At 51.9% G+C, this 23,625-nt stretch overlaps 1 protein-coding gene across 3 annotated transcripts in view; it reads left to right on the top strand.

Moving 5' to 3' along the window:
• Positions 1 to 23,625, top strand: part of Lingo1 (leucine rich repeat and Ig domain containing 1) — a 179,411-nt gene that overhangs the window by 125,420 nt on the left and 30,366 nt on the right. For all 3 annotated transcript variants that reach the window (XM_029481939.1, XM_029481938.1, XM_029481940.1), the window contains one exon: positions 18,503 to 18,735. The gene's annotated coding sequence lies outside the window, so the exon portion shown is untranslated. The remainder of the gene's footprint in view (positions 1 to 18,502; positions 18,736 to 23,625) is intronic.

The raw sequence follows: 23,625 nt of genomic DNA, 5'->3' as shown, positions 1-23,625 counted from the left end.
ATAACTCTAATTCAAGAAGGAGCTGATGCCCTCTTCTGGACTCCAGGATACTGCACACACATGTGCACAGAAATACATAAAGACAAAACACTTACACATGAAATAATTAAAGACAAAACATGAGAGAGAGAGAGAGAGAGAGAGAGAGAGAGAGAGAGAGAGAGAGAGAGAGAGAGAAGCATTGGTAGCCTGGATAATATCAGGACTTGATCTTCCTGTCTTCAACTCCCAGGTGCTAGGATCACAGGCATATACCACTGTTGCTAATTTGTGTGGTGCTGGAGATTGAGTTCATGATTCTGTGCAGCCAGACAAGTACTCTACATCTCCAGGTCCACGTCCAACCCTACTGACTTCTCTACTTGTGGCGTTATGCTAGCAGCTCAGACGTCTGGGGTTTTGGAGTTTGAGGTTAGGGATGCTCATTGTGTAGCCAGAATGGAAGGGGGCAGCTGTAGAGAAGGTATCCAGCTGTGGGAAGAATGGAATGCACTATGTATGAGGCCCTGAGCAAAAATGAAAATAAATGGCCCTTCGGGCAATTTTATTTAATTTCTTAGTGATGTAGGACAGGGGAGCCTTAGCCAAGCATAGGGCCCCTCTGCGTGTGGGGCCTGAGTGGTACGCCTGTGCTCCAGTCCTGACTATGTGTGTGTAAAGGGTAGGACACCAACAGAGCTCCATGGGAACTGTGGGATTGGCAGAGGTATGGATGGGGCTGTAGCTCTGGGGACAGTTTTGAGCTGGAGACAGATTTCTGGTCTTCCACTTAAAGGTCGGATTTAATGCCTTGAGATTAAATGAGAGCTGAACAGGAGTGAGCAAAGACAGATGAGAAATCCAGGACTCACCCGAGACCTCTGCTGGCTAGAGGCTAGGAGCGGAAGGGACCTGAGGGTGCGAGCGAAGGATGCTCAGCTGTGTTTCCCTGGAGGTCATAGGGGAGATGTGTTCCCAGCATGGCCAGATGGGCTGACTCATAGAGACCCCATCAGTGGCTGGGGAACAGGCCGAGGCAGTAAACTGCATCTTACTGATGGGTGAGAGGTTACAAAACACCACTCTTAGGTTTGTGTTGCAAATAGTTTTTCATGGATTGTTTCTTACATTCTTTCTTTTTTTATTTAGTTTATGGTTTATTTTAATCCCTTAAAAGTTCAACGTTTTCCTATAATCTAACAGGTCACTCTTTTCCCCCAAAGTTTCTGCTTTTGTTTTGTTTTGTTTTGTTTTGTTTTGTTTTGTTTTTAACCATCCTATAGGTTTCTAGTTGTTTATAAGATTTTTAACTATATTTAACCCCCTGGTGCATCTCAAGTGTGTGATTTGTGGTAGGGATCTGTATTAATTACCTCTCTGTTGCTGTGATAAACACCATGGCCACAAACAGCTCACAGGAGGAGGGGTTTATGTGGGCTTATGGCTCCCAAGGAAGAGTCCAAAATCTTGGAACACCATGACAACAGATAGGCCCAGACTCAGCATGGCAGCAGGAACCGGAAATGAGAGCCACTCACAGGAAACAGAGGGAGGAAGTAGGATGAGGCTACAACCCTAAAAGCTTGCCCAGTGCCATTCTCCACCCAATAAGGCTGCACCTCCCAAGGGTCCCTCAACTACCCCAAATTTCTCCACTTCCTGGAAACCATGCTCAGTATGTGGGGGACATACAACAGGAGGCCAGTCAGTGAGGAAGGCGCTTTCCTCCCGAGCTGCAATCCTCAGCCTCCACTGATGTCCAAATGTCCGCGGAGTTTCCTCGCATCCATCCCGCTACCATCCTTGTTGACCTTTGTCTGGGAAGAGTCTTTGGAAATTGGGACAATAGACTCAGTGGTTGATGGGGACTCCGTGAAGCGCAAGGGCTGGGGAGGCTGATAGGACAGAAAAGGGAGAAGAGGGTCAGGGCCAACATGCTTGCTTCTCTGTGCCCAGCACACACCCTTAGCTTCGCTGAGGTCGTTTGGCAACAGTTTTGTGAGGCTGCTATGCTATTTCTTCACACAAGGAAACTGAGGCTCAAAGATGCTTCATACCTCAGCTAGTAGGCTCACCTTCTTGGGGTGCTTCTAAAACTAGAAGGCCTATATTCTGTTCCTCTCAGAGAGGTGGAAGGCTCCAGCACCAACTGTCCCCTACACCCCCCATCGCCTGCATCCCTGTCTGCCATTTGGCTGGGTCGGGAAGGTTTTCCCATTTCCAAAACCAACCCGGAAAGACCAAAATACTCCTGGCAGGGAACCACACTTCAGCTTACAGCTAACGTCTTCATTATCAGTTAACACCTCTGAGGGGTTAGCTGGCAGCCGGCAGAGGGTACTGAGTGGCGCCTGGGGAGGTGTATCTGGGTTAAGAAAGGCTGGGGAGTGCAGCTGGCAGTTCATAGCCTCTCCTGGCTCTATCGGGAGAGAAAGGTGATTGGACCACCACAGGAGGGAAGGTGGGGGGAAGGGTGGGGCTCAGCGAGGGAGCTGGCATCTATTAGGCACTTGCTACAGGCAGTACCAGAATGCCTGGTGTGTGTCTGGTCTCCGGAAGGTCAGAACATCAGCCACTCATGATCCACCCTGGTCCCAGCTGTCAGCCATCACTCAGCTGAGACCGGTCTCCAACACCCACAGTTCAGATCTGTCATCCAACCCTGCAGAGGAGGAGGAGAGAGAGGGAGCCATCTGGAATCTCCTCCAGTTCTCTGAGAGCCAGTCCACCTACCCTGCCTGGAGGGTTACGGTTCAGTTTACCACCAGAGTCAGGTTGAAGTTTCAAGGTATACACAGGAGCAGGGTTCACTGAAGCAGGCGGCTAACTAAGAGAGCCCCAGGAGTACAATTGTCTTACCCTTTTGCTATTGACAGTTTGCTCTGGGAAGGGGACAGAGGAGGGACTTCTTTCCTCCCCTTACCTCTCTGTTCATGACAGATCTGTGTCTATAGGTAGCCATCATATATGTAAAAGTTACAGACACAGAACTGTTGTTATTGTATTACACTCTGGCTTAGTCTTGCTGGGACCCTGAGACTGAAAGCAACCTCTCTGCCAGCACCCCATTCCCCACACCTGCCCCCTCCCCTCCCCTGCCCTGAGTCACCAGCCACCTTGCTTCTAGCTGGAGACCTGGCAGGTCCTGGGTCAGCCCATAGCCAGGTGCACTCAAGTTCAGGAAGGATAGAGACTTCCAGGGAGGGAGGAAATGCCTGATACCAGACAGCAGAGCTGAGCAAGAGTTCAAAGGGAGTCTGTACCAATGGAAGGGCAGATGGGACTGGGTGGCTCTCACCTTTAAAAGGAAAAGGAGTCAGGTTAGCAAGCCAACTTGATGAAGATGCTCTGGGATTCTGGAGGGCCACAGGGCAGGAAACAATGACAGAGCTGACCCTCTGTCAACACTGTGACAGCCTGGGTCACACAAGGCCTGGCTTTTCTTCCTAGTGTTGCCTCCAGGCTGCCACCTGATTTTAGGGTATGAGCTAAATACCCATGAGCCTTATGGGTAATATCTGTGGACTGGGGCCAGCCTGAAGGTTACATGAATGTGTCCTGATGTGGTCACTGTTCCAGCCCAGTGCCTGACCTGGGCGGGCAACTTCAGGAACATGGCTGGGCCTCGGGCTCCGCTTCCGGAGGAGACAAACGTGTAAGCAAGAGGCAAAGCATTAGAGGCCCCGTGGGTTTGTTTTGTTCTATTTTAAGCAACGTTTATTTTTTTAAGTGAGACATAATTCATATACCATAAAAGGTGCCATTTTGAAATAGTTTTTAGGATATGCACAAGATTCTGAAATCATGGTCACTATCTAATTCCAGTGTGTTTTTATCATTTTTTATCACCCTGCACCTATGAGCAGCACCTCCCCATTCTCCCCTAGGCTCAGCCCTGGCAACCACTGACCCACTCTGGCTACAAGCAGGAGCCACAGGAACCCCTGGCCCTCACCATCACTCTTTCATGTTCCTCTAGGCTGGGCTGGGTCCCACGGTCCCGTTCATTATCACAGCTGCATAATAGTTCACTACACATGTCACGTTTGTCTATCTGATCATTCGAGGACATTTGAGCAACCTTTATGTGAAAGCTGTTGTGGATAGATAGTGCTGTCATGAACATGTGTGCTCAGCATTGTTTTGAGTCCCCTGGGTCTGTTCTGAACGGTGGGCTTGCTGGTTCTGGACCATGTTTAGTTTGGATGCATTGGATATAGGCTCTTGGGCACTGTCACTCCACTGGGTCAGGTCTTGATTACAAGCAGTGATGGAGAAGGCTGTGGACTTCGGTGGTCCTAGAGGGTATTTTAGTGGGGGATCCACTGGGCTGAACTTCATCCCTAGGAACATTTTCTAGGGCTTGGGAAGGGAAAAAGCAAGTTTCTGAGGGCAGGATCAGGGTCACCAGGCCCAGCCTCAGTGTCTCCCTTCCTCCAGCGCCTTCTGTCTCACCCTATATCCCCCGTCATGGTTCCAGGGAATAGATAGTGACTGGGGAGAAAGGGAAGGTCAATGGTTAGTTTCAACCCTTTCTCACTTGGCAGCTGGCACTCTGAGAAGCCAGGACTGAGGCGCCTCTAAACCAGGATACTCCGTGTTCCAAGATGACACACAGCATTCTCCTCTCTGCTGGGTAAAAGCTGGGACAGGCCTGGCCAGTAGCTCCCAGGGCTCTGCAGAGCCAGAAGCAGTCCCAACACCCAGGTTTCTGCTCTGCCACTTAATGGGTAATTATACCCTGACATGCACAGAGGCGAAAAGGGGATTTTCTGTGAAGCAAAATCTCCTGTGAAATATTCAGGCCGCGCTGGGCTTCACTTCCAGCCAGCCTAGTCACTGCTGCTTGGCTTGGCCAGGGCTAAAGAGGCCATGTGCACCCAGAGGCAGCATAGGGCTTCCTATTTCCTTCTAAGCAGGGAGAGCCCCAAGGGCCAGTGAGAGCCCAGCTTGGAACTTCAAACGCTCTGTGTGCGTGTGTGTATGTGTGTGTGTGTGTGTGTTAGACATCTAACCATATCATATATATGTGTGTGTCCCTGTGTTTGGGGTATGTTTTTGAGTGTGCGTATATCTGTGCATTTGCCTCTTTCTTATCTGTACATGTGCATGTATGACAGAGTATGTAACCCTGATCATGCTGGTTCATATGTGACTATCCAGCATGTATATTTCTTATGCTTGCTTTCAGCCATCTTGGAAGCTACTCAGTGAGCCCGTTTTTCTGACTCTCCATGTGGCATTCTCAGGTTCCCTCAAGGCAAGGGCTGGCCTGTCGTTGAGTCTGGTCAGGATTTGTGTATGGCCTGGAAGTCTCCAAAGCCCTCACACCTCCCTGGCTCAGGGGTCGCAGAATCCCGCTGTTGCAGGATTCTGCATACGGCCCCTGTCAGTGTCTATTTAATTGTGATCACAGTTTAGTACTTGATTGAGGGTGTTAATGGTATTTTCTTCCGAGAGTTCATTAAATTGGGACATGCCTGTCCCCTTGTTGGTGGCCTTGGCACCTTTGCTTCAACTCCTGTAGCCCTAGTCCATAAGCCTCCTACATTCCCTTCTTCCTTTACACCTGCCAGGCAGGACTAGAATTATTTTACCCATATGGTAGAAGGTATTAACTGAGGCCTAGACAGGCAGAGACAGGCCTGACGTTCTGATAAATGGGGGCTGGGGCAGACCCAGTTCTGGGCCCTTCCTTGGTAGAAAAGACCTTGCCTGGGAAATACATGACCCACATTAAAGGATGCTCTCTCCCCCACTCCTCCCTCCTCCCACTCGCCATGTCCTGGAGAGATGGCCACATCCATCTCTTCATCTCAAACAGGCAGGTACCAGGGTGTTGCCGCTCTCATTGATATTTCTTCACCGTGGCTGTAATTAGCGATTTTTCCTGGCTGAGCCTGGTTTGGCAGACAAGAAGAAGAGCTGGAGCTTATGAATGTCAGCTGTTAATGTCACAGTGGCACACTAACAGAGGGCTGGAGCGGGGAGGAGAAGTTGGGGGGGGGGACTGATCTGAAAAAAGTCAAGCCCTCTTCTCCACTTCACTCTTCCACTCTGTCTTCCAACAGACACGGGTGGCCCCTTAGCACGGCTTACCCGAGCACCCGCTGTCCCTCCCATTCCTGGAACAAATTCTCAGCCCCTCCTCATTCTTCCAGGATGGCTTGGCCTACAAAGCAGCTTCCACAGTTCTGAGCAAGCCCTAGCTGTTCTGCATACGGTCCCTGCAGCCCCAGAAGACTCCATCAAGGGCCTCTTGGATTGCTGGAGGTGACAGAATGTCGACTCAGCCTCTGTCCTTAGCACAGGGAAGATGGCCTCCCTTCCTGTGAGCTGGCTTTACTTAGGCTTTTTGCATCCTTTCCTCAGAAAGGCAGGCATGGTTCCCTGTGGGCATGCTTGCGCCCAGACCTGCAGCTTCCTGGTCATCCACCTCAGGTTTCTGCTCTTTTTCCTACACAGAGGGTGCTTGGTCAGCAACCTCCCATCATGGTACTGTTTGCCTCCATACACCACTATCCAGATGACTAGAGCCTTCAGACCCATGAGCAGAGGAGCCAAGTCAGACAAGTTGAGTTACTCACACAGCAGTCCACCTTCGCCTCTTGCTTGCCACTGTCTGTAGCCTATCCAGGGCTTAACACCTGGTATTAAAACAAAATACCAGTGCAGATCTCTCCCCTTCCCCCTCCTGCTCCCCTCCCCCCACTCCCCCCCTCTCTGTGCATGTAGAGACACACGCATGTACATGTATGTAGAGACATATACATATCTACATGCATGTGAAATCCAGAAGACAGCATTAGGTACTGTTCCACAGTTCTACCTACTTTTTTGAGACAATCTCTTAGAGTCCTGAAACTCCCAAGTAGGCTAGTCTGGCCAGTCACTGAGCTGAGAAGGATCTGCCTGTCTCTGCATCCCCAGCACTTAGGATTCCAAGAGAGAGCCACCGTGGTACCCAGCTTCCTTTTTATAGATTCTATTGACCCAACTGGAGCCTTGTGCTTACAAGGAAAGCCCTTCAGTGGCTGAGCCATCTTCAGGCCCAGCTGTGTTTTGTGTGTCAGGCTTTGTTAGAATTGTTTTGCAAGCATTTGATCCCCCACTCACCGTGCCTGATTTACAGATGGGGAAACTGAGGTGCCAAGTCATACCAGCTGCTGGGGATCACAGAGCTAAGACGTGGCCACAGGAAACAGGCCATGTGGGTCCCAAGATCTCTCATGAGCCTCTGCCTGCCTCTGCTCTAAATCCATTTATATAGGAATATCTGTTTGTACATGTGAAGCTCCAGGGGTGAGAGGTTGCACCCCAGCTCCCAACATTGAAGCAGTCCTAAAGCAGGTACTCACTCAGTCCTCAGCCACCAGGATGGTGACAACAGAACTCCACACTATCCAGTGTGCCCACACCCCAGGATGCTGTACACTCTGGGAACAAGGCCTTTATCATACCTCAGATGCCCCAGGTTTGTGATGTCTGCTGAATGGGGGGCAGGTATATAACTTGAAGGACTCAGAGGATACTGTGCAACTGAAGTCCCAGTGCAGAGCTGGGACTTAGTCAGGATGCCCTATGTCCACATCTTTCGTTTCTTAACCAACACTTGATGGGTGCTGGGTACTAAGGCCTTCTGCCATGTCTTCAGGGAGCCCATAGCCTACTGGGGACAAATGCTTGAACAGGGCTGAGCAACTTCAGAGGAATCGGCCCAGTGGAGGCTAGGTAGTGCTGATAGGGGATAGGTAGATTGGAGGAAGAAGGCTGCCCAGCAACATTGGAATTTGACTTAAGGAAAAGCAGGTGTGTTCAGACTGTTGGGAAGGGCAAGCACCCCAGAAAGAGGGGACAATCTGTGCAAGAGAACTCAGAGCAGGCCTGGTACCCACTGTAGGCAAGTCAGGAATGGTATAGCTTTGCCTTTCTCCTTCTCTGCATGGGTAGGTCAGCACCCATGGGTGGACAGTTCCCTGGCCTAGGAACTGAGCCACCATAAGGAATGTGTGAAGACAAACTGAGACTGCTTTGGGCTTAGGAGCTGGATGCCATGAGCTGGGCCTGGAGGACAGCTGGGATCATGGCTGCCTCCACAGTTGTGAGAGCCCTTCAGCTCACAGCACCTGCCGTAATGGGCAGAATGAAAACAAAGGCCAAGTATGTTGGAGTCCCGCCTAGGCAGCAAGTCCTGCAATCCTTCTGTGGCAGGTTAAAGTCCTTGGCCAGGGGCAGGGCTCCAGCTCTCAGGCTTTAGCATAGAATTGGGCTACATGCCATGTAGGACAGGCCCCCGGGGAGAAGGGTTGATGCAGGGTCACAGAAAGACACTACCCTGGCGTCGAGCTTGAATAAGGGGTGAGGCCTTCCTCTGGGGTCTTGTCTCCCAGCAGTTTCTAAGGCTTTGGCTTGGACACCCAGTGGCTGATCTTCTAATCTTTCCCTCACACCCATGGGGCCCAGAATGGCCACAAAAGCAGCAAGCGTGCCCTGCCGGTGCTCACAGAGCCCAGGCAGGTGCACATACAGGCCCACTGCATGCAAGTCCATTGTCATGCATACTCAGATAGGGTGCAGCATGAGTTCCCAGAGCAGTGGTCTGTGGCTGTGTGTGGACATGAGAGCCCAGGCATGGCCAACAGCCAGCTCTACAGGGATACCTCCATCTCTCCCTCCATAGCCAGAGGCGACAGGGACTGCTGTGCCTGGGCCTGGCTCTCCCTGGTGCCTCACAAGGCCCTCTGAAGTCCTGGAGACAGTCCTAATCAACTTGCTGGGGACTTCTCGGTGGCTGGCACTGTGGAAAGACATGTGTCTTGGGGGGACAGCTTAGGCTAACAAGACTTTGTCCAGCCATCTCTGAGATGCCTCCCAGAGCAGCTGTACAAGAACCTATGAGGCACTGCCTAGAAGGAGACATGAGGAAAGCTAGCAGGTCTCATGGGCCACAAACCCCTGACCGGCCAAAAGTCTCAACCCCTTCTCTCAGCCTGGAGTCCCTGCAGGGGAATCCAGAACCTTTCACCTGTTGTCGAGAGCATATTTCAGCTATTAGTGAGGGCAGCCGGGGATTTGGAAGGATTTCTCTTTCATTTCCCAGGGCTTTCAACAAGCTCCTCCCTCTCTGCTCTGACTGCTGGGGCTGCAGGCACGCATACACACACACACACACACACACACACACACACACACACACACACTACACACCCAGGTTGGAGAGTAGGTGGGGATAGATCTGGTTTGTTCTTCCAGAAAGGGCTCCTCAGCCTCCCCCACCCTCCCAGCAGATGCTCAGTGCTGCAGAGCCTGGCTGCAGTCCAAGGCCAAGGTTGACCCTAGTCTTTCTGGCCCTGTGATGGGGGCCTAAGAATTTTCTCTAACCAGGGCCCAGCACTAGTGGGTCACTTTTGTCACTCTACATACAGCACAGAAGGTGACAGATGCTCTCTCACCCTTCAAGAACTTCCCACTTCAGCCTCTTTCGTCTGAAAGACAAGGGTTGGTGACTGTCTCCAGTGAGCCTAAATCTATGGCCCCAGAGCCATGTAGCAACACCCAAAGCAGAGAGGAGGACTGAGTGTTGGTGGTAGAGTGGAGGCTGGCTAAGATGCCTCAGGGAAGGGGCTCTAGTAGGAGGCCAAGAAGCCACTGCTGTTTCAGAAGAAAGCTTGGGGTGGAGATTTGGCTCAGCTAGGAGCCAGGGTGTGCTACGGGGTGGGGATGAGGGGGGTTTTTGGCTAGCCCAGCCTGCTTAGCTGGGAGACCGCATCCAGGGGGAGTTCTCCACTGGAAGCCTCCCCACCCCCACCCCTCGCCCTGGCACAGTCCTCAGGGGACCCAGCCAATCTCTTATTCCTTCTGCCAGGGCATGATCAAGGGTGTCATCTGTGCTGCCTGTTGAATGAAAGAATGTTGCATTTGGTTTAAGTGAACTATAAATGGGGGGGGGGGGTTCCAGGTGCCACCAAGGAAAGCCTTAGCCTGGAGTTTGATGGAGGTGAGACAGATCCCTCAAAATGTCTTTTGGGTTTTGAGGTGACCCCCAGGAACATCCCTCAGCTTTCTTCAGAAGCTAGCTATTTCCTTCGGAGTGTGGTGACATCATGGCTGCCTGCCTCGGTTTGTCTGTACCCAGAGCCCTGGGTGGCACCTGCCTTCGCCCAGCACAGGGTGTGTGTCCACTCATGTGATGCTGAGGTCACATGTACTTACCCAAGAGAGGGTTTGCTGGCTTCAAACCCGTCTTACAATCTGGAGCAGGGAGCACAGACTCTGCAGGACTGGAACACTTAGTTATAGACCACGAAGAGGCAGGCAGGCCCCTCATTCACCACCACTTAAGAGTAGACACCCTGGACTGGGGCATAGGAGCCCAGTTGCCAAGCAGCTGTTGCTGTGAAGACTCAGTTTCCTGCCCTCTTGTCCCTGAGGCCCCCAGCCAGCTCCATCCATCTTGCCTGATGACCCACACAGGAAATCCCTTTACTTATACCCTGCAGACCAACCAGTCAGATTGTACCTTGTTCTCAGAGGCTCCCTGGACAGAAGCTGGATTGAACCTGGCAGGTACAGCTGAGGGGGGAACAGGAGTTTCAGGGTCCTGGTGTCCCCCTACTGCTGTGACCTTATTCATCATAAGCACTGTGAGCCTTGGGAACCTTCAGGCTAGTGAAAGGCGTGAATGTGTCTGTCATCAAGTCCTGCTTGACCCACCGCCATCCCTCAGCTCAGGCCATGCAGGGTAGTGGGCAGTGGGTAGGCAGTGGCTGCACCATTGTCAAAAGCAGGAAATGCTCAGAAAGGCAGGGGCAGAACTGGCCTGTCTGCCATGGAAGGACCTCTTGATCCTTCTATCATGCAGCCATGGGCCAGAAAAAGAACCCAGGGTCTGTGAAGGCAGAAGGCTGGTGTGTGCCTTGCATGTTGTATTGAGGACATTACTGTTCCATACAGTAGCCCAGCCAGGGAACTGGACAGTGACCAAACTGGATCATATTTGGAGCCTCAGATGGCACAGTAGGCACTATTATCCCCGTTTCATGGACAAAATCTGAGCCCCAAAGTGTGTCTTGCCTTAGAGTGTGTGTGGCACCTCTACAGTCAGTAGGGGACCATCTCTAGCCACATTCCTGCCCAAGGAGGCCCTACGTTGCTGCTTTGGGCTAAGAGAAGCCAGTGTTTCCCTTCTAGACCCCAGGCTTCCCACATTCCGTCAGTTTCCGAATGTCTAAGAACTTTTTTAAGTCTGACCACATATCCTCACGCTTGAATTTCATCCTGCCGCTCTCCTGAAACCTTGTCAACCCAGAGGCTTGCTGGCCTCTCCTCTGTGGCTCTGCTTTCTCTGTGCTAGCCGTCTTGGTGGTTAGGCCAGCCCCTACAGCCTGGCACACCCCTGAAGGCCCTTCTCAGCTTCACACCCATACCTGTTTAACCCCGTCCCCATGTCATTCCCTCACACCCCTGCCATCTCACTTCCTGGATGCTGAAGGCTTCTGTTTCCTCCCTGTCTGTGCATGATTGCCCTTGCCTACCCTATCTCCCGCAATGCCCAGCACCTTGGGGAGCAGATTCCAGTGGCCCCAGAGCCTCTCCCCCTCCCTCTGCCTGCCCTGGGAGCGCCTGTGCATCAGGAGGTGACTTCCCTACATTTGTTCATGTTAGCTCCCAAGCCCTGCCCCTGGAGACCTGAGGGTACACACGTAGTCCCTGAAGGCCCCTCACTCCCCTCCCCTCCACCTAGGCTAGAGATGTCACTGTAGACTGGGTACTCAGAGGCCTTTGGCTTGCTTAGTTTGCCTTCCGTGCAATTAACTCCAAAATGGCTCTTAGACCAAAACTGGCTAGCCTCAGATGAAGGCGAGCTGGAAGACAAGCTGTTTTTCAGAACTAATTCATACTAAGTAGTATATGACTGCTAGAGTTTTTCCAATGTATGGCACTAGTACATGAAGGAGAAGTGTTGCCACCGTAGTATCATCGACTGCCAGGGCTCAGTTTTTACCGTGTCAAGCACTGTTCTAACACTATGCATATATTAAATCACTTAATTAATCCATTAACTCAAATGGATTTCAAATGAGTAGGAAGGGAGAATGTTGAGGGAGAGAGGAGTGAAGCCGTGGAGCCTCTTCCTCCTCTCCTTCTATTCCCGCTTGACAACTGAGGAGAAAGCCCTCTGTGAGCACTTCCAGCCACAGCAGACATTAGCATGGATCCCTGGGAGAGCAAGGGATATGCCATTGCTGGGGATTCACAGTCCTGGGGGGGGGGTTCAGGTGAGACTTCACCCCAGTACCTCTGGGTGCCTTGGAAATCTGGGTGTCGATGCTATCACACAGGCCCACCGGGGAATCAGAGGCAGTAGATTCCTCCTGGGCCCCGAGGCCATGGGACTCTGCAGAACATCCCCCAGGGCTTGTCTCTCAGCCTCAAATGGAGCTGACACAGGAATCTCATGTTGCAATGGGGAGGCTGAGGTCTAGGAGATGTAACTGTGTCCTCTTGCTCCTCAGAAAAGAGCTTGCTCCTGAATACCCCCAGTTGAGGTAGAGAGGGGACTGCTGATCCCATAGAACATTCCCTCCCCACCACCCCCTAACCCCCTCTTTGGCCAGGTTGCCAGACCCCTTTGCCTTCCACCCACCAAGCTGCCTCCAGCTCCCAGACTTCCTCTGGAGGAGGCTGGGCATCTGTGCTAGGCTGCCCACAGCCTCTCCCAGCCACCAGCTTTCAAGGTCAGGCTGCCTGGATATCTAGTAACTGATCCAAGAGGCTTCCATTAGAAATCTCCCAGCCACTGCCAGCTTTTTCCATTGGCCCGGTACTCCACGAAACAGCCTACCCTGTCTAGCCTTCCCATTACTCAGCATCAGGACCCTAGAGCCTCTGAACACAGACAGGGGTGGCACCATTCTGAACTGACCCCCAACCTATCAACTGCTGTGTTCCGTGTGACAAACTCCTTGTCCTCTCTGAACCTCTGTGTCCACACGTAGGATGGTGTCTGGTCATATGATTTTGATATCAAAGTGACAAGGGGAAGGGACAGAGTGGCCGCTCTGGTGGGGGTCTCCGAGGAGCCCTGCCTGGGGGCCCTCAGGTGGGAAAGGTCTATGTTGGGACTCTTGCAATGCTTGTCTCAACAAGTTCAAGCACATATTTCAGAAAAGGGTAGCGTTAAGGCATTTGAACCAGAACCAGAAGAAGGAGTCTCCTTGACCTGAGACCTGGGCCAGGCTGACCTCCAGAGTGAGGGAGAGGGAGAAGGGAGGGAAAGGAGGGTGAAGCATGAACAGCTCTGAGAAGCGATACTTCTCCTCTGCACATCTGACCACAGCAAGCCCATACGCATGCCTGGCAATCTCAACTGTCCTCTCAGGGATCCACCAGGCCCGGCAGACTCTAGTTCCCACCCTGCCCCGTGCTCAAGCCTACATCCTTGAGGAATTTCTTCTGTCCTCTGTCTGTGTGTCCATAGTCACATGTGATTCCATGACATCAACCCAACCTAGAGTAGCTACTGAAGAGACCCATGTCCCAGGGTGCTGAGCTCTGTGATAAAGCCCACTGATGGTCGCAGGGAAGTAAGGCCCAGCTGGGTGTCTCTCCAGGCCCTGCTGCCAGCCCATCTGTCTTCTTCCTCAGAGGCCCCAATCTATCTACATGATCTTGCTCTGCCAGGGAGTGTGCCTGTGTTTCTGGCCAGCACTGAATCCCCTTTGCCTGATGGACCTGAGTGAAGAGCAAATTCATGCTCAGCTGGTGTTGGTTGAGTGAACCGACTCTTTGGGCCTCAGTTTCTGGAGCTGTGCATTGAGAGAGAACTCCACAAGTGCTGGGCCCCAGCTGCAGCAGGTGAGAGAGAGCCTCCACCCAATTCGGAGTGAAGATGGAGAGTATCAGAGGGAGGGATGCCAGGGTGAGCCCAGCTGAGGTCTGGGCTGTAGAGCAGAGCAGGGCCTTCCCCTTAAGGCCTTCTACCATGGCCTGGGCCATTTGTGTGCTAGGACAGAGGTGACCAGAGTGAGGTGCGACTCCTAAGGCCCTTTCCCTTCCACCCCCAGGAAGCAGATGGGCCAAGCTTGGGCGGGCGGTAGATACAGGCCTGGCATTTGTGTATGTGTGTGGTTTTTTAAAAAATCTGACACATTTTTGTCACGTCTTGGTTCATCAGAACAGTGAAGGAGGCGGGAGTGTGAAGAATGTTTTAACTCGCAACTTTGTAAGAGTTCCAGGTTCTCCCGGGGCTCCTCCCCCTCCATCAGCCTCCCCTCCCCATGGAGCCTCCAAGCCCATCTGTTCCACAGTCCCTGCTCCCTGCCCCCATCTACCCATCCATCCCTCCTTCAGCAGAGACAGAATGGGAGGACTGTGAGAAGGGCTAGGCAGGGAGACAACAGCTTTTGCTTTGTAGTCCTGCTAGACCTGGACTTGCTGTGTGATCTTGTGTCGCTTCTACACACTGTGGCCCCATTTATGTGTTCCTGACGGATCTGGCTCACCACCTGTGGGGTTCTCTGTCTCTGACATGCATATGTCTGCTGGAAGGGTTAGAAACAAGAAAGCTAAAAGTAAAACCCACATAGAAAGATCGGGGTTCATAGCCTCCAGAGAGCATGGGTGCAATGGGAGGAAATTGATCAGCCTTCCTCCTCCTCCTCTTCCTCCTCCTCCTCCCCATCACCATCATCATCACCTGCCACGCTCACCCAAGAGATGGCCCAGGGCTAGCTGATGTCTGAGGTCAGGTGGGGAGGAGATGGGAAGTACTGGGAACCCAAGTACTACTTACTTTCTACTTGGTACCCAAGGGCCCCAGCAAAGGATGCAGAATGGGTGCCGAGCCATAGAAGACTTGCTCTTTAACCACCAGCCCTGCAGCCCCCAATCCTGGTACCAGCTTCCACTACATTAGTCATGGAAATGCCAGCTGGCCTGGAAAAGCAGGGTTATCTACAAGGCAGGCTGGCAGGCACTGCCCTGGTAGGCATGAGAGGTTTGTGAATAGGGAGGGGTGGTGCCCTAGGACAGCTCAGCCAAGGCCTGGGCTGCTTCTTCATTCCATGGCTTAGAGATCAGGGCTCTGGCCCCCTCACCGTTGCTTGGCGGGGAGGCCTTGGTGCCATTGCCAAGGACAAGAAAACCAGCACCTAGCTCCCCTTCTGTTCCCCATGCCCTTCCATACCTCGCAGGGAGCTCCCAAGCCCAGCGTTTATATCATACAGCAAGGGCAGAGGGGCAGGAGGCAGATAAGGCCCACCTCAGAAAGCACCAGCTCACTGCTGCCCACAGACAGCTCCTGTGTATCCTGCTGGCCCCTCCACGGGCTGCCAAAGGACAGCCGAGAAATCCAACATGTCCCTTATGGCAGCCCCAGCCAGACCTGGGGCAGGCTGAGTCAATGCGCCCTACTCGAATCTCGCCATATGGGCGCTGGGCGTCTGCAGGGGGTGGAGCTGGAGTTGCCATGAGAACCCGCACATTGGCATTTCCTCTTTTGGGAGACTGAACTACGTTCTGCAGGCAGTGTAGGCTTCTGAATCCCAATTCTCTGTGTTTTTAGGAAGGGAAAAAGGGCAGGGGAAGGGGGTGGAAGAAGGCGAAGAGAGAGTGTGGCGGAGTCGGGCTGACAGCTCCAAGGGGGCAGCTGGCTGTCTGGGACTGTCGAGGATGGACCAGGGGCTACTCTTCCCCTGGGCTCAGCCCAGGAACAAAGCTGGGTCTAGGATCCCTTTCGATCACTAGTTCTGGCCTTGGGTAAATTTTTTTCCTTAAATCACATGGCCTTGTCCCTTACCTGTACCTGTACTCTCTCCTTTCTGCTCTCAGTTGCTCAGGGCAGTGGAAATGGCATAGGGAACATCTAAAAGCAGAACATGCAGGCCTTGCTGTAGAAACCTTAGTTCCCACAGTGGGCTAACAGCACCAACCAGGAGGCTCTCCATACACCTAGGGAGAGGCCTGAGCAGAGCTCATTCTGCCATTGTGCCTTAACATAATAGTTCAGGACATATCTCTGACAACAGGTGACTTAGCGATACGGGCCCAATCCTGGAAGAATGTGACTAAGGTGACTAGATCCTGGGGAGGAACTACTTGGGCAAGGGGAAGAGTCAGGTGACCAACAGGTTGGAAACTTGCTGTAGAGGAGAATGCTAGATCTGACCCATCGCACTACCCCAGACATGAGGCAGGTCATGACACACTGCTGCTCTGTCTCTTGGGGCCAGGCAGGAGCCCAGGAAATGAAAGGGGGCCCAGGGGAGGGACATCTGGCTTTCTTCCCATGAAGCTGTGGGGTAGAGAGGTAGGGCAATGAGCCACCACAGCCCCTGATCCTGCCTCCAGTAAAAGCAGAGCCTGGATGTGAAGTCCTACTGGATTCCAAAACCTCTACTTAGTTCCTGAGATAACCAAAGGGAATGGCAGTATTTGTCCCCTAAAAGGACTGAGGCTCAGAAAAGACTTATAACTTATCAAGGTCACCTTACTAGAGGAAGTCCTACTTCCAGGGTGTCCAATCTCTGACCTCTGACCTTCAGGCCTCCCTCACCATCTCCAGCCACCCACCATGAAGGCTGCAGGGCACAGTGCTTAGCAAAGAGTAGCGGAGAAGGAGGAGAGGCAGTCCCTGTCCTCACTGCCTAGGGACGCTGACCATATCCTGCATGGGGCAGCTGCTAGAGCCCAGCTTGGAAGGGGCCCTTTCCTGGCCTCATGTGGATTGGGAATGAGTCCTGCCTTTACCGAGTACCCGCTCTGGCTCCCACTGCATGTTGTTAAACCTTCCTTAGCCTCCATGTCTTCATCTGGAAAGGGGTGGGGAGGGGACCACAGTGACATTGTGTCAGTCAAACTAGCTGACTAAATCCCTAAGAGTTCCCACAACACCAGCTCCTTCCTCAGCCTGTTATACGGACTAGCTCCTTGTCACTCAGGACTCCTGGGCTGACGGCTATAGCCACCATTTTAACACGTACAGCCACAGTTGCCATGGCAGCAGGGAGAAGCATGGCTAGTTTGTCTTGTGACTCATGTAACTTCCACTGAAGTTCCATTGTTCAAAACATGTCACGGGCCACGTGTACCTCCGAAGGGGACAAGGAAGTACAACCCTTAACCACATGCTTAAAGGGAAAAAAAAATCACCAGAGATCTGGTAAACATCCCCCTTCTGATGGCCTCAGGCACCTGCCACACAGGGATGCTATGAGCATTGAGTCAGCTAAAGCGAACACACAGAATGTACCTAATGAATATGAGTTCCTCTCCCCTGGGCCCCCAAATCTAAGGGGACCCTCCTCCCTTCTCATTCCTGGCCACGTCCCTCAGATGAATTACCAGCACTGACAATCCCTATCACAGAAATAAAGACCTTTAGCTTTGGAATGGAGACAGATGGAAACTTCCCCAGGGTATGGTATGAAGGCAGCTGGGGCAGAGAGAACAGACAGGTGCTTCACTCGGCTGAGTCCCTTTTCCAGCCCAGAGCCTCTTTTAACAAATGAAAAAAAAAAAAAAAAAAAAAGCCCAGCAGATCTTGGTAATACCTTAACTCTATTAAGGACTTCATAAGACCCAGATCAAATTACAGCTCCTGCAATCGAATGGTAAATCCGATTCCATTCAACAACTGTTCCATTCAACACCACGAGGGCCTAGGGGGTCTGGGTATCCCACTTGGCTGGGGACCTGCCTCTCAATTCACAAAAAGGTGCCAATCTCCCTGGCATGGGTGTGCTCTAGAGTTTAAGATCACTGAGTAAGTCCTGGTGTGTAGGGGAGAGTGTCACCTTGGGCAACTTCTTCTCTTTAGGTCTCTGTCTCTCTCAATTCAAAGATTGTCCCAGTCCCCATCCCCAGGTCTGAGCTTGTGTTCTGAGGGCACTTCTCTTCAAACTGAGGAGACCACGGTGGGAGGAAAGGCCTTACTCCTCTTCCCTCCTTTTGACCTTTCCCCATGAGCCAGGCCCTGTATGTTAGACCCTACTCTGCCCTGCAGGCACAGTTGTGGAAGGACAGAAGGCTGAGCATCTGTGGCAGATGAGAGGCAGACATCACCCAGAGGATATGTTGACATGGGGGAAATGATTTACTTGTTCTACATACACACACACACACACACACACACACACACCACGTGTCTCCTCCAGCTGCAGCCACAGGCAATAGATGGTGGGTTTGTTTGAGAAGACGGAATAGCTGTCAGCCACTGTCTTTCGGTGTAGTTCTGGAAGCCCAGGGAGGCTCCCGAGTCTCTGGGGACGCTAGAACGAGACCCCCTTCTACCTAATGAGCTCCTCTCAGCAGCAGGAGTACTAACTCCTTCTGGCACTTTGCGTTGATGAAGCACTTTGTGTCTGCTTTCCTATTTGATCCCCACAGTGGCCCTGAGAGGGATGCTTCTGTCCCATAATTCAGTCCTTAATTCAGAGAAGGCAAAAGGTATGCCTGAAGTCAATGAGTCACACCCTACTCTCATGCTGGTTGACTCCCTGGTCTATCTGTGCCTGCCTTTCAGGAGTCACGTGAGCCTCCCTCTGGGATCTGGCATGAAGGAGAAATGGATTCTGGATTTCCCACTCTGGCTTTCCCTGACTTCTCCAGAATCTAAGAAGTATCCTGAGGCATCTCTTGCTCAACCTCAGCCCAGAATCCCTGAGGATCCATCCAAAAACCCAACGACTTCAAGACCCAAAAGCTTCAAGCCCCTCTCCCTGGACACAGACTTGACAGAAGTGGCCAGTTCATCAGGTAAAGGGGTTCAGCATGGCACTGGCCAGACTGGTACCACCTCTTCTTTCACTTGGGGGAGTTCTACTAATTGAGCAACCTAAAGCTTGGGTGTGGTTGCTCATTATTTGAAACTGTTTGCCTAGAGTGATTTCAAGACTCTTGAGTGAGAGATGGCTCAAGCATCAGGGTTCTTGCCTGTTAATGCCAACTGTCTTAGTCAGGGTTTCTATATTCGGCTTACATTTCCACATTGCTGTTCATCACTGAAAGAAGTCAAGACTGGAACTCAAGCAGGTCAGGAAGCAGGAGCTGATGCAGAAGCCATGGAGGGATGTTCCTTACTGGCTTGCCTCCCCTGGCTTGCTCAGCCTACTCTCTTATAGAACCCAAGACTACCAGCCCAGAGATGGTCCCACCCACAAGGAGTCTTTCTCCCTTGATCACTAATTGAAAAAATGCCTTACAGCTGGATCTCATGAAGGCATTTCCTCAACTGAATCTCCTTTCTCTGTGATAACTCCAGCTGTGTCAAGTTGGCACAAAACTAGCCAGTTCCCCAACCATGAACGAAAGTAATTCTGAGTCAAGATGGTGCCAATACCAACCACTGCTTCATACACATTTGAGGTCTCATAATTTGACCTTCAGAAGGAGCTGGGCCATGTTTTCTAGATCTGGCTTGCTCATAGTTCTGGGCACAGCCCAGGCCATGCAACCATCAGATCCTGTTAGGCTCTCAGCAACACCAGCACCTGCCATTTTTAGATCAGTTGGGTTTCATTAGCTTGTTTAGCTCTCTCAATACCAGCCTGCAAATTAGCAGAGGGAAGGTGTTAACTGCCTCCTAGGTTCCCATGCGGCTTTCTGAGCACTGCTCATTCAGCCTCTGTCATTCACTCACTTACACAGAGCACGCTGATTGAGTGTCACGCCCTGGGATGCAGAAGTGCCAGGGGCAGAGCTTGCAGTTACATTTCCATAAACAGAGCGTTCACTCTTCTCCCCGTCTGTTCCATAAACATGGCCTCTGTTGGGGTGGGGAGATAGCTCTATGGCTGAAGTTCTTGCCGTGTGAGGGTGAGAGAAAGAGTCCAGGTCTTCAGAAACCATGAGAAGGCCGTAATCCCTGCCCAGGATGCAGAAGGCTTAGTTGGACTCAGAGCAAGCTAGCTAACCAGACATATGGGCAACCTCTGGATTCAACTGAGAGACTCTTTGCCTCAAATAAGGCAGAGAGAAATCAAGGAAGACCCTGGACATCAACCTCAGGCCCCCATCTGTACACATACGTGAATGCACTTGCACACGCAAAAGGAACATTGCTTTTGTGTATGGATGTACATGCATGGGTGAATCCACCATAGCTGTCTATTCACTGAAGGTATTCTTTCTCTGTGCTTCTCTATGTCTGATCCAGACCTCTGAAGCCACCTTTGCAGCTAAATACACTCTAGATCCAACCCAGGAAACACTGGCTCAGCACAGGCTCGGGGGTGGCTGAGGACAGCCAGAGAATCAAACCTGTACACCCCAGCCTGCCCATCACCTCCCCTCCCTCTTTCTCATCCCATCCTCTACGCCGCCCACACATGGCCTCTCTCCTGTGACAACCCTTCAGACTACTTTTACTGTCTCCTCATCCTGAGACTACCTCATCTTTGACCTGGCCTCTCCCTAGACAACTTCTGTCTGTCCTTTTCTCACCCTTCAACTGACTTCCAGAACAGGAGGGAACTGGAATTCAGGACAAGGATTCTGCCCGGATTGGATCCAGATCTGGCCTCTGAGCTCCAATAGGATGACTCACTGCTCAGCCCAGACAGAACCTGCAGGGTCCAGGTTGCCCCCTGCTGGATGCCCAGAGTTGCCATGGCGACCCTCTGCCAGTCTTCCCAGCATGGAGACAATCAAAAAATAACAGCAAGGACTCTTTTATTCTGTGTCCCACCTGGGAGCCATTTAAGCCTCCCTATTCCTTTTGACACATAATAATAATTTTTTTTGCTCTTAAGATTATCTTGAAATCCCCCCTCACTTTTAGGCTCCACGGCATAGTCTCCAAAAGCCTTTGATCTTAAACACACACACACACACACAGAGGTGTACATGCTGCGCACCTGTTTACACACCACTCTGGAGTCAGCAAATTGGCCTCCTGGCGCTTCAACAGCAGAGCTACAGGGAAGGCACGGCCCCCTTGCTGCATCTGCACACCACTTTACAGTTTGCAAGCCCCTCCCCCACCTAATGTAGGTCCTAATGTAGGTCCATATGGGTACCCTCACCTCTGTAGTTTCCCATGAGAAGATGGGCTCACCTGGTGGCTGGGCAGGGCTGCTACTAAGCCTTCCATTCCCTCCTGTTCTGCTCTCCCATTGCTTCCTGTGTGAGCCCTGACAGGGTTGGAGTGAAGAGTGAGTGCCTCTCTCTTGCCCTCCCTATTCACACCTCCATGACCAGTGTTGGGAGCTACTTGGAGGACCACACAACCTCCTGGTTGCCTTGGTTCCTGACCTTTCCCCCTGGAGTCTTTTCCACCCATGCTCTCGGCATCAGCAGGCCAAGCAGTTAGCAAATGCCGGTCCCCCAGCTTCCTCTGTATCCACCCACCCCATGTCCTTCAGTTCTTCTTTGCTATGCTACCGTTTTTGTTCCCCCAAGCCTCTCCTCCAGACTTGTCTTCAACAGATTCCTGTCATGCCAAAGAATAGCACTGATGTTGAACCTGGGCATCACCATACAGCCTGTTAGTTTGGGGTTCGTATGCCATATATTGACCAAAAGCATCCCCACTGTGTGGTTAAAACACTTAGATCTCCAAGGAGAGCCGAGTCTTCAGAAAATGCAGACTTCTGTCCCTGTGACTCCCTTAGCTGACCCAAGTGAAGGGAATTCCTCAAATGTGTCTTGAAGGCACTTCTCTGACCTGTGTGTGTATGGTTTTTTATTTTCTCCCAGTGCAGGGAATTGAACTCAGGGCCTTACCTATGGTAGGCAAGTTCTCTATCATCAAGCCACTTTGGACTTGGGTTGTGCAAGTCAAGGTCTAACCACAAGGCCGGTGAAATAGCTCAGTCTGCAAAGTGCTTGCAAGGACCTAAGCCACATCTCCATAACTCACGTTACAAAATCTGTCAACGTTCACATTCCCAAAGTAAGAGAGGCAGAGACAGACAGAGCTCTGGGCTCAGTGGCCAGCCATACTAGTTGACTTGGGGACCCATGAGAAACCCTGTCTCAAAATACAAGGTAGACAATACCTAAGGAACAATACCTGAGGCTGACGTCTGACTGCCTCATGCACATGTGCACACGCATGCACACACACAACACAGAGACCTATAGTAGGTGCAGAAGAGAGAGTCTGCATCTCCGTGGGGATCCAGAAACTGTGCAGGACCCTGGGGACATTAGTAGTGATAACAGGTTTAAGTCCTAAGCCTGGTCTCTGCTATCCTTCTCCTCAGATCCTCTGTTTAGCAGGGAAATTAGAAGCACACTAGGAATCCAGGGGAGTGGCGCCCTGCCTTAGATCGCCAATCCTGAAGACTTAGATTAAGAGGGTGACCCTTGGGAAAGGGCATAGGCAAGCCAACATGGCATTCTTGGCTCAAGCTCACTTTACTTGTTCCCTGAGACTCAATGTACCCTGGCTCTGCTTTTCACAGTAAGGTCACTGAAAGCTAAAGGGGGTGACCAGAGGCTGAGATAGGCTTGGCCTTCTGTGCATGACCACCCTCTGGCCATATGAGTAAGGATCCGGTCAGTCATGCAACAGCCATCGATCCGTATGGGGATGTGGCCCATCCCCAGTGTGAGCATGTGGAAAACCATGGGGTGAAGTCTCAGGGAGGGAGGGACAGCTTTCAGAATAGCCATGTGCACAATTGAGCCTTGTTTTCCTCTCTGCAAAGCGTCACCAACAATGTGTCAGTCTCAGAACCATTGCGTGTTCCCATCAGCCACTGTGCCTGGCACACAGAAAGCACTCCTTAAATGCTGGCTAATGTAAACTCAGTGGCTACTGTATCTAAGTGATCCCCGGGCTCAGCCTCCTCATCTGTGAAATGGGACTGATGATGTACTGAGGGACCCAATACCAAGCCCCTCCCCCCCCTACCACTGCTCCATCCCCAGAACAGAACCCCAGGAGAGGGAGGCAAGGAAATAGATATCTCCCCTTCTGTCTGTCAATCCATCTGCAACGGTGGCATCAGTTTTCATAGAGGAGGGGAATCTGCAAAGTAGTCAAAAAAATATTTCCTCTGTGACTCCAGAAGCCCAGCTGTTCTCTTTCAGGAAAAGTGCTGAGGGCTGAAAACACAGGAACAATGATAGAGAGTCAGGAAAGTGGGGTAGGGGAGGGGAGAGAAACGTGAAGGGCACGGGGCGGGGCAGTAAGGACTACAAGGTTTAGCCAGGGCCTTTCCTGGGACACCTGGAACAGCATTCACCAAGACTGCCATTTGCCCAGAAGCTACTGGGATCCACCAGCCACCAGTGTGCTTGCCCTGTGGGACCTGGGCTCAAAGGCAACACTAGTGGAGGAAGACAAATGTCACCGCCTGCATTGTTGTTATATTTGTGAGTCATCCCTACCCCACCTGGCAGGAGGTCCTGTGGAGGGCGCTCAGGGTTGTTCAGCCCCTAGACTAACTCAGGACTATAGCAGTCCCTCCATGGGCCTCATTCAGAAATGGCTTCCCTGCCCTTTCTCCTCTCTACTTGCTCTTCTTATTTCCTCAGAGGCCCGTGTTCCTGTCTGCAGGCTGGGTCCTGTCCCTCTTGCCAGCTCCTCTAGGAAAGCTTTTAGACTCCTCCCTGCAAGACAGCTTTTCTTCTTTCTTCTTCTCCTTCTCCTTCTCCTCCTTCTCCTTCTCCTCCTCCTTCTCCTTCTCCTCCTCCTTC

This window comes from Mus caroli, chromosome 9, assembly GCF_900094665.2.
Source record: "Mus caroli chromosome 9, CAROLI_EIJ_v1.1, whole genome shotgun sequence".
NCBI classification, from domain to species: Eukaryota; Metazoa; Chordata; class Mammalia; order Rodentia; family Muridae; genus Mus; species Mus caroli.
This window is presented reverse-complemented; position numbering and strand designations above follow the sequence as displayed.